Below are 13760 nucleotides of genomic sequence, written 5' to 3'. Positions count from 1 at the left end.
TGACGGTTTCATGGCTTCATTTGAAAGCAACGTTGAACATACGAAACACAGTGGTACCTCCTCCTGTTTTGCCAGTCGTAACTGTAAATCCATATTTAACATAATCTTCACTGTATTTTCTTTTTCGTTTCCCTCTACGTTTCCCTGTTTCCTCCGAAGTTGTAGCTTTGTCTGAAGAGCATGCAGCAGAAGCCTGTCCATCTGTCCTGACATCTGTCACTTTCCTCACTAAAAAGCGATCCATGCTGGTGCTGACTAGCAAACTTCGTTAGAAACGCTAGCTAACAGCTCCACTCCACTCCAAATTTAAATTCACCAATATTAAGTGTATTTTCAATGTAATCTCAATAATGTATTACCTTAATTCCGAGATGCTGGTCTATTTCGCGCGCAAGATGAATGTGTAGGCCTACGCAAAACCTGATAGGTGCAAAGCTAGCCTATCCTGTGCCAGTTTGAATCTCAACTCCTCTATATTATTTTAGATATTTTCATCAAATTTAGTATTCACACCAATGCGCTAATAAATTATGGAAAAAAAAGTGATTTTAATAGTGAAATTACATAGGCTGGAATGCATGTCACGGACCACATGCAATGCCGCCGCGGACCACCAGGGGGCCGCGGACCACCGGTTGAAAACCCCTGGTCTAATAAATGGATGCATGTTATATTGGTAGCATGTCATTATCAGCCATTAGCAAAGAATTTTAATTTAACATCCATTCTGGCTTTATGTAAAATGGTGCATGATCATTTCCCCTATTTTTACATTTAAATCACATTTGAGGTCAATGCTCACTTAAAATTAATCGTTTAATAACATTGTTGAATGCAATCTTTAATTCCTAAATATATTTTTTAGAATAGAATTTCAATATAGGCCATTTAGTGGTAATCGGCCATAACATGAACATAATTATTGATTTATAGGTATCAGCCAGAATTTTAATATCAGTGCATCTCTAATTAATTAACTACTTGTCCCAGGCAACTGATTCTCCTATAGTTGTGTTAGTTTTATGTCTCTCGTGTCACTCTGAAGTCTCTTTCTTCTCACATAATAAAATTGTCTCAATTCGAATGAATATTTAATGTCCATTTATTTATTTATATGGTAAGTTGCCATGTAATAAGTGGCTTACCAAGCTTCAAGAAAAAATGATCTAGATGAGAAATCAGGCTTGGAGCTTTTTGAGTTAGACTAAATTAAAATGGGATGAGGCTGCTTTATCTCCTCTAAACTTGGCACCTTCTTTCTCACTCTCATTCTATGTTTCTTTCATTTTTACACCCCGTGTCTTTTTAAAGAATGTCTTTTTAGCACTCACTCTCTCACAATTCTTTCTTTTTAAACTATTGATGTCATCTCACCAACGTCAGCTCCTGACTTTCCTTTCAAAAAAGAAGTAAACTTCAAGTACATTCTATGAAGTATATTTCAAGTATACCTTATGCAGTAAATATACTAATATCAGTGTACTAGTAGTAAACTTGTAAGTGTATATTTTAATACTGCTAGAGACTAAATTGGCCCACTTTTTAGTGTATAAAAGTTACAGTTATAAAGTATAAAAGTTATTTATAAATATATATATTTTTTTTTTGCATTTTAAGTATACTACTTTGTTCCTATTTAGGTATTATTTTTTATACTTGAAATACCTCTAACTGTACTTTAACGCTTCCATTTTAAAAACATGCATCCTTTTTATCAACACTTGAATGTTGGTGTTTCATAAAAAAAAGCAACTGAGAAAATCCCATTTTTGTCAAAGACTACGCCGAATCAGATTCAGAACGATGATAAAAACACAGATGTAGTAGATTCATCAACACTCTTAACAGTTATTTCCTCTTCCTGGGTCGACATTTAATTCGGTAACGTTAGGCAGTTTTGATATAAATGCTGTTTCATTTTTGATGATGGTGTGGTTTGTTTTACATTTGCGTAAGCAATCTTTCTATCACTAGTTTCTGCTTCTTCTCCATCTGTGTTTTGATCCAGAGATTCTGCACCCATTACCATATAACAGTGAAAACATGGATAGCCGGAAAATTCAGTCAATGGCGGAAAAAGAATAAAAGTGATTTGAAGTAAATGCCTACCTGTGGACTCGCCAACACAAAAATTAAGATACTCAGAATTAGTAACACATCTGTTTTCTTTAAATCAATATTTTCAAACAATGTAAGTTTATAAGACAGTATGTAGAAAAAAGTATTTAATAGGCTACCCAATCACAACTACAAGCCAAGTATACTTAGAATACTAAATTATACATTTCAGGACACCTTCCCTTATACACTACAGTTCTAAAGTCATTCTCACCACTCACAAATCCTTCACTTTTCTCTTAGTGATCCTGTCTGTTGAAATTTACAAGGACAATTGTACCAATCAACCAGTCACATGGGTAAATTTTTTGAAATTGAGATTTATACATAATCTGAAAGCTGAATAAATAAGCGTTCCATATTTGGCCGAGATACAACTATTTGAAAATCTGGAATCTGAGGGGGCAAAAAAATCGAAACATTGAGAAAATCGCCTTTAAACTTGTCCATTTATGTTCGCGATTGTGCTGTATTCACACACAAAAATAAATGTTTTATATATTTACGGTAGAAAATTTACTAAATATCTTCATGGAACATGATCTTTACTTAATATATGATTTTTGGCATAAAAGAAAAATCGATAATTTGGACCCATACAATGTATTGTTGGCTATTGCGAAAAATATACCCGTGCTCGTGACTGGTTTTGTGATCCAGGGTCACATATGCCTTCAGGACTGTTCTAGGACCTGTTGTTAGCTGAACCATCAAGACTGGGACAGATCAATTGTCTTATCGGCCATGAACAATGCAGACAGTCAGAAGAATAATGATGTTTCAGCAGTAGTAGGTAGATGACTGGTCCCAATGTAATCAATTTAACACTGTAGTGTGAAAATTGTATTTAATACCATTGACCTGGGAGGCACTCAGTGTTTTATACAATGATTCAGTATATAAATATTGACCAAAAATCTGACATTTGCATGACAATATCATAAGCAGGGGTTCTCAACCCTGGAACCTCGAAGTGCCAACCTCCAACCTTAATCAAACACACCTGGACAAGCTAATCAAGGTCTTCAGGATTTCTAGGCTGCGTCCGAAAGCTTAAAAATGCTGCCTTCGGAGGCTGCATTCCAAGGTAGGACGGCGTCGAGGCACATCCGAATCCGAATGTTCTGTCCCCTGAGATACCTTCATCTGATCGATTTTAAAGGCAGCATAGATATATCCTTTGCTTTGATATCCCACAATTCTCTGCGTTCCATTGAGACTTAAGCTAAAAATAAAGATGGCGTCTGAAAGTTGTGGTTGTGGTTGGTGGTCAGTTTGTGTGTAAATGTTTTTGACCGTTCTGTAGAATTGAGTATTGTAGTAATTAAATATTCGCTTAGTTATCATAAAAAGCTCACTCTATTTTGTTGTAGATTATTAAACTGTTATGCTGCCTCAGAAGTCTGTTTCATAAGGTACCAGTTAGTTTTAGTTTATTTACCTTTGTGCGCAAATGCTCCCTGACTGTGTTGTTGCAAGCCATCAAGTCAGCTGTCTAAGCTTTTGGACGCAGCCCTAGAAAGTTATTGACAGGTGATTTCGATCAAGGTTGCAGCTAAACTCTGAAAAGTGGACATTGAGGGCCAGAGTTGAGAACCCCTGTCATATAGACATGCTATAGACCCCCAAAAATTATTTAAAAGCTCAGCTCGGTATACATTTCAACACATTTGCTCAATGTTTTATCTTGTAATGCAATATTTTGTTATTAGCCCCCACAAAAACCTTTATTCAGTCCATTCAGAAATAAGTCTGTCTGGAAAGTATTGTGTTGAAGATAAAAATGTCTGAAGGGTTAAAAATCCAAATGACACTTTCCTGTTATGCATAGCCAATGGGAACTTAGAATGGACTGCACTGTTTAAACTGAGTCTTTTGATAACTATTGGTTTTCAATTTCAAGGGCACACACTCTCTCTTTTTCACACACACACACACACACACACACACACACACACACACACACACACACACACACACACACACACACACACACACACACACACACACACACACACACACACACACACACACACACACACACACACACACACACACACACACACACACACACACACACACACACACACATACACACACACACACACACACACACACACACACTTGCGGTACACTCTCCTGCTGAGCAGCCAGCTGCTTGTTTTGTTAGTAGTGGGCTGTCTGGTTCTGAGCTTGCTGTTCCTGTCCAACAGGCTCCAGGATTCAGCTGCTGCTGAAGGTCACCATGCATAAATTTACTGTATACTGTATCTACTAAGATCAGTCCGTGTAGAGGTCAGAGAACTTGAGCTGCTCTGACCGCTGATATGTAGGGCTGGGTATCGTAACAAAATGTTCGGTACCGATACCGATACCGATACCTTGACTTCGATACCGGTTCCTGGACGATACTTTTTTCGATACCAATTTTATGTAACCAGGTTTAACAATATAATATTACCTAATTTTTTTTTCAGTTTGTTGACTTTTTTACACTCATATTTTGAGTATGTAAAAAAGCACCAATGCTAAAGTTTTCTATGTTTCCTAATCATTTAACAACATGTATTCTTTACTTCAATGAGCTCATTGTTTCTGCTTTAACTTAATGCATTAATTAACGATGAAACTGAATGAAAATTAATTGAAATGCATTACACTGTCACCTCTGATAACAGATCACTCTAAATTGTAATTTAGACATGCATTTTCTGTAAAGCTGCTTTGAAACGATATGTATTGTGAAAAATGCTATACAAATAAATGTGAATTAAATTAAATATAGGCTACTGGGGGGCGGGATATATACCTGCACGTGAAGCTTGCTGCAAAGCACAGGCAAAAGTAGCCTAATGATTATGGATGTGGAAACAATAGCAAGGAGATATTTTAATTGTTTAATAATGAACAAGTGTTTACTAATGGTGTGTTCACACCGAACGCGAATTTAATTATTTGTGCGAGTAGATTACATACATAGTCAATGCAAAGACGCGAATAGACGCATCATTCGCGCCGGGCGTTGCGAATGACGCGAATTGGGCGACGCGTTTGCCGCGAACGTCTTCCGTGCAAGTTGAAAAATTTGAACTCGAGCTGAAGATTCAAGCGTCGAACTAGACGCGATAGACGCGTATTTGACGCTCTATTCGCGTTCGATGTGAACACCATTACTCTCAAGTGTATTTTGTGCGCTTCAGTGCCTAGATTTACCGTGTTGCCGGTCTTGGCAGCAATTATCTTGTCGAAAATATTGCATAGCGTGCATCTGGCATCGAGTCTGGCACATGACATAGGTACACTTTGGATCATTTCCACATATTTTCTATCTATCTGGGTTGGGACGCACGCTACACACACACACACACACACTGCAGCCTCACGTGCGACCAGCCGCGTCTCTGGGCAGCCGCGTAAACTAGTGTTTTTCCGCCACAGCCAATCATGCTGCATGCTTATTGTTTCACTGACGTTGACGAGATTAACCACTTAGGTACCGAAATGTGGTACCGAAAAACAAGACATGTTTCGATACTCGGTAGTATCGAGGCAATTCGGTCGGTACCTAAAAAGTACCGAACTCGGTACCCAGCCCTACTGATATGTTCCCTGCTGGGATATGAATGACTGTGAACATCATTTCCCTTCTGCAGACTTACTAGTGATCCACTGCTGTGTTATTCTGAGACTGCTGTAGCAAATGAGAAGTTATGTAATATGTGAAAATAAAGGGGAAACAATTACACAGAACCACAAATTCTTGGACAGTTTTTGGACAAATCCCTCGTAGAAATAACAAGATTTCAAAAAAGCAAGGTTTACAGTTAGCCATAAAAAGAAAAACTCAACAATTGTGACTAACAAGGGATTAAAAATGGTCTCGACCTTCTGGTGGATGCCACAATTACACCATCTGACACTTTAACAAATATTTCTGATTTCAGGTAGACATTATTTATTAGGTATTTATTTGGATTTTTATATTTTGCTACTTAAGCTGGCCAACAACTGGTCACTGTGTATTTCAGAGTGAAACATGGCACTGTGTTACTTTTACACTAGCAACTCATTAGCTCATATTACTGTCACCATTCAGCTCAGTTTGGTTTTGTTTTCATGGACTTGTGTCTTCCATGTTCAGATTCTGCGCCACTCGTTTGTCTCCTTGGTTACCGTCATTATTAGTTTGTTTGTTTCAGCTGTGTTTGATTAATTATCTTGTTTGAGTTTGCTATTTAGGGGCTGTTTACACAACACCATTTTCAGCTTAAAACTTTATATGTGTTTTGGCCATTCGTTTACACCACAACAGCGCTTTGGGTGCCTGAAGAAGAAAACTTTAGAAAACGGGTTTCAAAGTGCAAGTTTTTTTAAAATGGTGTCCGTGTAAACAACAAAAACGCAAATCTCTGAAGACGATGACGTCATGCACATCCGTATTACTTGTAGTGGTGGGCAGATCGAGGCTTCGTGAAACACTGAAACAGTTGAAGCAAATGTGCCGTATTGTGTCGAGGCTTCGAAACAATCCGACACGTGTCTCCATGGTGACCCCTAGTGGTCAGAACAGTGTAAATGCAACAAAAACCCGGGCCAAACATGCATAAAAACCCCTTTACAAATCTATTGCAAATGTTTTATTGAAAGTAAAATATTTCAAATGCAATTATCTAATCATTTAATAAGATTATCAAGTGTATATTATTTTATCAATTGTCAGGGTTTGTTTTGTTAGTTCTATGAATGGCTCAGCTAAACAGGCCAATAAGACTATTAACTACCATTATTCATTTTAATTATAATAATGTCTAATTAAATAGTCTACAAATGTATAAAACTGTTCAGAGATCAGACAAAACCCACAGACACTTGTTCAATGGTTCTCAGTGACTCCTCATGATTCATTGGTTGACAGAGATCATCGCCCCCAGCGGTGAAACATTGAATTTCCGAAGTGTTCCGAAACGTTTCGAAACAGTAATGACGTAATGGAGCCTCGTTTACTGAAATCACGTGACTCTGACAGTTTGATACACGCTCCGAACCATTGATTCGGAACAAGCGATTTGTAAAGTTTTCGAAGCTTCATGAAGCAGTGTTTTGAAATTGCCATCACTAATTACGTGTTCAGTCTATAGTGTTTCACCGCCATCTAATGGCCTGGCAGCAGAATACAGCATTTTAGTCGTTTACGGCGGATCAGTGTGATGGGGATTGTTTTGATAATGGTGTCGCCTGTAAGTGGAAAACTCAAAGGAAAAACTCAGTTTCAAGCATATCGTTGTCGTGTAAACGTACGCTTAAATGACATCTTCTCCATGTACTCATGGTCCAGTCACCGGTATACCTGTGTGTGTTACTACTGGATCGCTACTCGTTTTGATTATAAGTAAACTGTGTTTTGGAACCTTTATCTTCTGTGTCTTTGTCTGCCTCCCTGCACACACCCGTAACAATTACTCACATTATTAGTAATATTATTAAATATTTTTTTGCCTGTTTACTGTTCTCAAAAGACTGAGGTATCTTTTTTTTTTTTTTGGGCAGTTTTATCATTATTTCGAAACACTGTAAAAAAATCTCATATTTTCTTTTTTGCGTGGCCTTTTTTGAGTTTTCCCAACAACAACAACAAAAAAAGGGACAAATTGCACACAGTAAATTAAGCTTAATTTCCTAAAATCAAAAAAGATTTTAAGTGTTCATAAATCCCCTGACAGTGGACTAGCTAGCTGAGCACCAAACCAGCACCAATTCACTCTTTTTTTCCATCACAGTTTATTTATTTTATTCTTTGTCTGTTCTATCTTGTTCTCTGTCTGTCAATTCACTTTTCTACAATGCTTTATGTCCTACAGCAACCTTTCTTCTCCTGTTGCCCTTTTCACACTTCATCTCCATCTCTGCCTCTGTGTATTTGTGTGTAGAGTGGACTGTGGTGCTTTCATCCATGAGTGGACATGTTCTAAGAGGGCCTCGTCAGCGTAGCACACACAGGTGCATCCACACGCACACACACGACTACACGCACAACAGTTTAGGCTTCTATTTTGAGCACTCATTTATTGTGAGAATGACCATGAAGACGTTTATCTCCCGTCCAATCTTATGTTACAGCAGTTCCCACAACAATTACCCGCAAGCATTTACATCTATTTAACATGCATGGCCATGGCACCCGCCACGCAAGACAACCACTGGCCATCATCATTAGCTGCCAAGCATGCAATTAGCTAATTATGAAATATAATAGCCTGCTTCTTTCAGCACGTCTGACTGTGAGACTGATGGGCTGAGTCCTTAATCTTGAGTTTTAGAGGGATATATTATGAGCTACACAACGGTTACATTTGGTCTCCATTGCCTATAAATCCCTATTATGGATGTACTTCTCTCCGCCCCATTGGTTTTGCCTTAAGAAGTCAGCGGGGATCATAGTTAGTAACAATGAGGCTCTGTAAAACATTTTAAGAGAACAGTGGAGTATACATATTTGGTGTGTTTTTCATGGACGAATAAAAATCAAACAATTGAGTGTTGTTTCAAATAGCTGATGTTTTCTGCTCCTGAGAATGTGAATTTGAGCATTGTTCACTCTGAAGAGACGCTACATAGCAAATTTCAAGCTCTCTTTGTTTATCATATTTTCAAACAAAGTGATAGGCAGCCAGCAAGTAAAGATAATTTAACTTTAGAAGTGTCTGGCTGACACTAATGCAAACAAACATGAATATATCACACTGAGAGCTGTCATGTTTTTTGAAGGGGCACCAGTCCTGGCTCATTTGCCCTATGTGACATCTTGGGCCTCATTTATAAAATGTTGTGTAGAAAACGTACTACATTTGATCTTACAATCATTTCTCAAATGTGCATCGGTGTGATTCAGAGAACGAATGCACAAAAAAACTTCTCTTCCAGATGTGAAATCTATAAATCACAAATTATCTTGAAATTGCGCACAGCTGAATGGTTTCAAATCTACGTCTTATAAACGCTTTCTAAATAATGTCATTTTAACATATAAAAGAGCACCAGTCAACAGCAAAATCCTTTACTTGAAAATGGCGAGCGGCAAGAATTGCTTAGATTTCCAAATACCTGCTGTACTCAAACTCTCTGCCACAAGGAAATGTGCGTTTGATGGGGACTGTGGTAAACTTTAAAATAAAAGAGGGCCATAGCTTTAAACAAGCATGTGTTTTTTCCTAAAATAATCATGCAGATTAATTTTCAAAGATACAATGCTGTTCAAGTTTTTTAGGTCATAAGATTCTGAAAAAAGCCTTCTTTGAAACGCATTCTTGCTGAATTTCAAATCTCTTTGAAAAATTATATTTTTTTTAATGATAATTAACTTTTTGTTGTATTAAAAATCCACTTAGTTCAAAACACAAATATTTGTTTATAAAGCCTTTTATAGACACGGGACTTGATCTTAAAGAGATATATTCTGTCATAATTTTCACCTTATCATTCCAAACCTGTATGGCTTTCTTGATTTTGTGGAACATAAAACAAGTTATGAAGAATGTTGGTAACCAAAAAGTTTTGTTTACCATTGACTTCCATTGTAGTGACAAAATAAACACTGACGCTGCTTCCGAAATTGAATACTTCCCTATACTATGTGAATAACAGTACTCCAACAGAGTAGCATGTCCAAATACATAGTATTTGAAAAACAGTAGGCAAAAAGTAACCGGATGACCTAATACTTCAGCCAAGATTCTGAAGTGTGCATTTGGTGGACTCTTTTCTAACCCATGGCCACGGGAGAGAATTTATGAATGGAAATGAAGCGATGCAACTGATGCTGGTAGGTTACGTGACAGTTAACAACATAGTGGATAGTGCATCATTCATTTTCATTCATTTTCATTCATATTATATGCATACTAACCTATATAGAACATACTTTTTCAGTGGTCGCAAAGTAATTCAAATTCAAATGTAGTACCAACTCAGACAGTATGCGATTTCAGACGCACTATGAGACATTCCTTAAAATATCTTTTTATGTTTCACAGAAGAAAGAAAGTCACATGAGTTTGAGTAAATGATGACAGAATTTTCATTTTTGGATGAATCTCTTAAAAATATTTCTAAGTTCTGACATCCTGTATAGAAAAGAACAGGTGTTGTGTCTATCCGGTAGGTCCTGGAACTGAACATGAGCCAGCTGGAGAGAGGCAGGTTCAGTGAAAGGCTGATCTTGGGTCAGACCAGACTGTGCTGATGTAGGACAGGTGTGACCTCTGCAGCCTCTGACTGTGGTCAGGTTTTTAAAGAGGGAAATAAAGGAAAATTAATGCAGGTGGTGGAGAAAGAAGAGCGGTAGAAAGGATCACAGAGGGCAGGCATGATTGGGAAAGTAATGAAAAAGATGAGTGGAGAGTGAGCCACAGGCCTCTCAGTGCATCATATATAGTCTTTTCGCTTTTTCTCCAAGGTCAGCCATGATGACTGCCCTTTAAAAAACAGCCTACAAATAATTTGCCAGATATGCATCAGTAGGTCTTCTCTTCATCTTATCTCACTTTTATTTTCTCCACACTATGTCTTATTTATGATTGTACTTTATACTCCTATTGGTTACTACTAATGGATTCACTAAGATAAGAATCCTTCTGAGACAGTCCTTTAGACAGTGTATTCTCAGTGCTAGTCAACCTGATAGTTGCAAAAGTAATATAAAATACAAATAAATAACTACACTCTTTAACATAATAAAAAGTTACTTTAAGAATTTTGACTTTTCTTTATGTGCCTAGTCTTTGACAAGTGTGAAGAATAGACAGCATAGAGTTACAGAGTCATGTGAATGAAATTCAGTGTTCTTAGTAGCTGTTTATGGGACAAATACACAAGGAGGAAATAACCTGTTAGGTACCTGCTTTGCCGCCTTCTACCCTTCACCCATCAGAGTGGCTCTGGTTTTAACACTGGTTGCCGCTTGGACAGGGAATCAGCAGACCCCTTTGAGAACCAGATTATAATATTTCTAAATAAATTCTAGCCAGACTAAGTTGTTGCTGTTTTGAAAATGTAATGTGGTGAGGACATTGTCTTGTCCCCCTGGCCAGTGGCCACTGACGTTAATGGTTCCTGACTCAAATCATTGTTTGCAAAGATGATGTTTCCCACCTCAAAATGCCTTTTCCATGGTGAAAACCCATCGAACAAGGCCAAATTGGGCAATTGGAAAAGGTTTATTTGCTGTGGTGGAATGTGGTCCCTTCAGGTTTCTCAACTCAGGCCTTATGCTGCCTTCACATGCTGGAAATGTCCTACTTCTGAAGTCGCGATTATGAGCTTGTCACGTTCAAGTGCTTTGTTGTCAGAAAGAACATCTATCATGGAGGACACCAGGTTTATTCTTGCATATTTATTTGGGAAAATCTTATCAACGCCAAAATGATATCTAGCATCCCCGACATGCTGAGAATTCTGGAATTTCCATCAAATACAGGCTATTTTCGTGGTGTATAACACAATATGCTTCAAATTATTATTCATATATATATAAATATGCACTACTTTAACAATAAGACAAGGGGATGTAGCTGTTGTCGAAAAAACTAATAAAGCATACCAGTCACAGCAATCTGTCACGTTTTTTTTTTCTTGTTCCTGGTTCTTGTCTGTCATGTGATCCCCTGTTCTAGTCATGTGATCTTTCCTTGTGTTCCCCTGTCTGTTGTGTCATGTTGTCATTGGTTGATTGTTTAAATGTTCACAGGTGTCCCTTGTCTCGTCGTTAGTCTAGTATGTATTTAAGCCCTGTGTCTAGTTCAGGCTTTGTGAGTTCTTGATGTTGTAATGTTGCATGTCGATTGTTCTGTTCACGAGTTCTGTTCCAGAGTCTTAGTCTGAGTTTGTCAAAGTTCTAGTCTTTATTTAATAAAAAACATTGCTGCTCTTGGATCCTGCTTCCGGCTGCTTTATAACACAATCGCTCTCACCTCCGCCATGTTTAAAGTTTATGGACTGCCCAACTCGAGAACTTGGGTATCAAAATAATCCCCAAGCTTCCCAGTGTACGATTTGAGAGGGCACTCATGTCCAATTTTTAACCAGGAAACTTGTATTTACGATAATTCTGATAGCACGTGATGGCAGCATTATTAGACTCGAACTCTTGTCAGCAAAGGACACTCTTGATTGCCAATTTCAGTCTGTTATTTATTGACAAGAGCTCGTGTCAAGCTCTGTTTGATCAATAATAAATCCTATCTGTGTGGACCTCCATAAGCAATTACTTTAGGGCAAAAAAGGCAGGTTTCTTTTTTTGATGATCTTTTCATTTGATTTTCATTGAAAATAACCCCCTTGCCTACAGGGATGATCGAGGATTAGATTGTCTTTATTGTATACATTACAAATCTGCATAAATTAAAGGTAAATACTGATATATGCTGCACATACTTAAAGATTTATATAATGATTCATGATATGTTTTTTCATTGTGGCAATGAGAATTGGTGGAATGAGAAAATTGTAATTAAAAAAATGTTAAGCTTGATGGTAGATTTCCTTATCTCCTACATCTTCTTTGACTTCTTTGACATCTTGAGAGATTCGCCCATAGATCAAAACAGAAATACTAAACTTAAACAGATAGTTCACTCAAAAATTACAATTCTGTAATCATTTACTCACCCTCATGTCATTCCAGACCTCTATGACTTTATTTTTCTAAATAAATGGTAGTTTCTCAAACTTACTCTTTCAGGTCAGAGAGTGCGAGGACTCTTAATTCTGCAAGTCGTGGCACTGTTTCTAATCCCTCAGTCAGGTCATGTAGTAGTGGCTCTGCCCACAGAGCCTGTAGTGGATTTCAGCTTGTGCACCTCCAACAAAACTCTTTGAAGGACTTAATGCTCCAGGGACCCTTGCAGGGTTTTTGTGTAATAGGGACACGAATAGGCTTTTCACACTTGATATTGCTAAAGCCTGGGTTAACATAATTAATCCTGGGTCGTCAGATTTTGAAATACTATGCATTTGTAAACCATGTGTTAACATTCTTATTTAGAAACATTTGTTGCAGGGCAAAAGCAGTGCCTTTTAATCTTGAGTTATTAAAACATTGCTTAAAGGTCCCATGACAAACTGTTTTTTGGATGCTTTATATAGGCCTTAGGGGTCCCCTAATACTGTATCTGAAGTCTCTTTCCCCAAAATTCAGCCTTGGTGCAGAATTACAGCCACTACGAGCCAGTCCCACAATGAGCTTTCCATTTCTGTGTCTGTAGCTTTAAATGCTAATAAGGAGGAGAGAGGCGGGGCGAGGGTGGGGGTGTGGCCTTGACCAGCTTGCGGCCACGGTACCATGCGCTAATGTTTACAGTGGATGTAGACATGCAGTCGTTCAAGCTTTCCAGTTTGACCCAGAATTTGATCCGGATGGAGAAGCACCTGAAGAAGTTGCAACTCAGCGGCTACAGCAGGACATATCCGAATGGTTAGTTTGAAATATTGTGTCTGGATACGGTACTTTAGTTGGTTTGTTTATGTATGCTGTTACAGTTATTATCATGTAGCTAACGCTTGCCTACGTTGTTGGCTTTTCATGTTGCTCTGATTTGCTATCGTTCTAAAGCTGTATTAGTATCTATATCAGTAATCTTTGTAGTTTA

General features: G+C 37.8%; 1 protein-coding gene across 2 annotated transcripts in view; it reads left to right on the top strand.

Annotated features, from left to right (window-relative positions):
* The window catches only part of slc8a4b (solute carrier family 8 member 4b), an 88901-nt gene that overhangs the window by 17852 nt on the left and 57289 nt on the right, over positions 1-13760 (top strand). Inside the window, exon 1 of one of the 2 annotated variants that reach the window (XM_056243546.1) lies at positions 8049-8115. The exons of the other annotated variant lie outside the window; for it this stretch is intronic. The gene's annotated coding sequence lies outside the window, so the exon portion shown is untranslated. Of the gene's footprint in view, positions 1-8048; positions 8116-13760 lie in introns of those variants that run through there. 2 annotated transcript variants of the gene reach the window in all.

This window comes from Rhinichthys klamathensis, unplaced genomic scaffold, assembly GCF_029890125.1.
Source record: "Rhinichthys klamathensis goyatoka isolate OS25496 unplaced genomic scaffold, OSU_Roscu_1.1 h1tg000803l_1, whole genome shotgun sequence".
In the NCBI taxonomy this organism is placed as follows: domain Eukaryota; kingdom Metazoa; phylum Chordata; class Actinopteri; order Cypriniformes; family Leuciscidae; genus Rhinichthys; species Rhinichthys klamathensis.
Note: the sequence above shows the minus strand (reverse complement) of the source record. Positions and strands in the feature narration are given on the sequence as shown.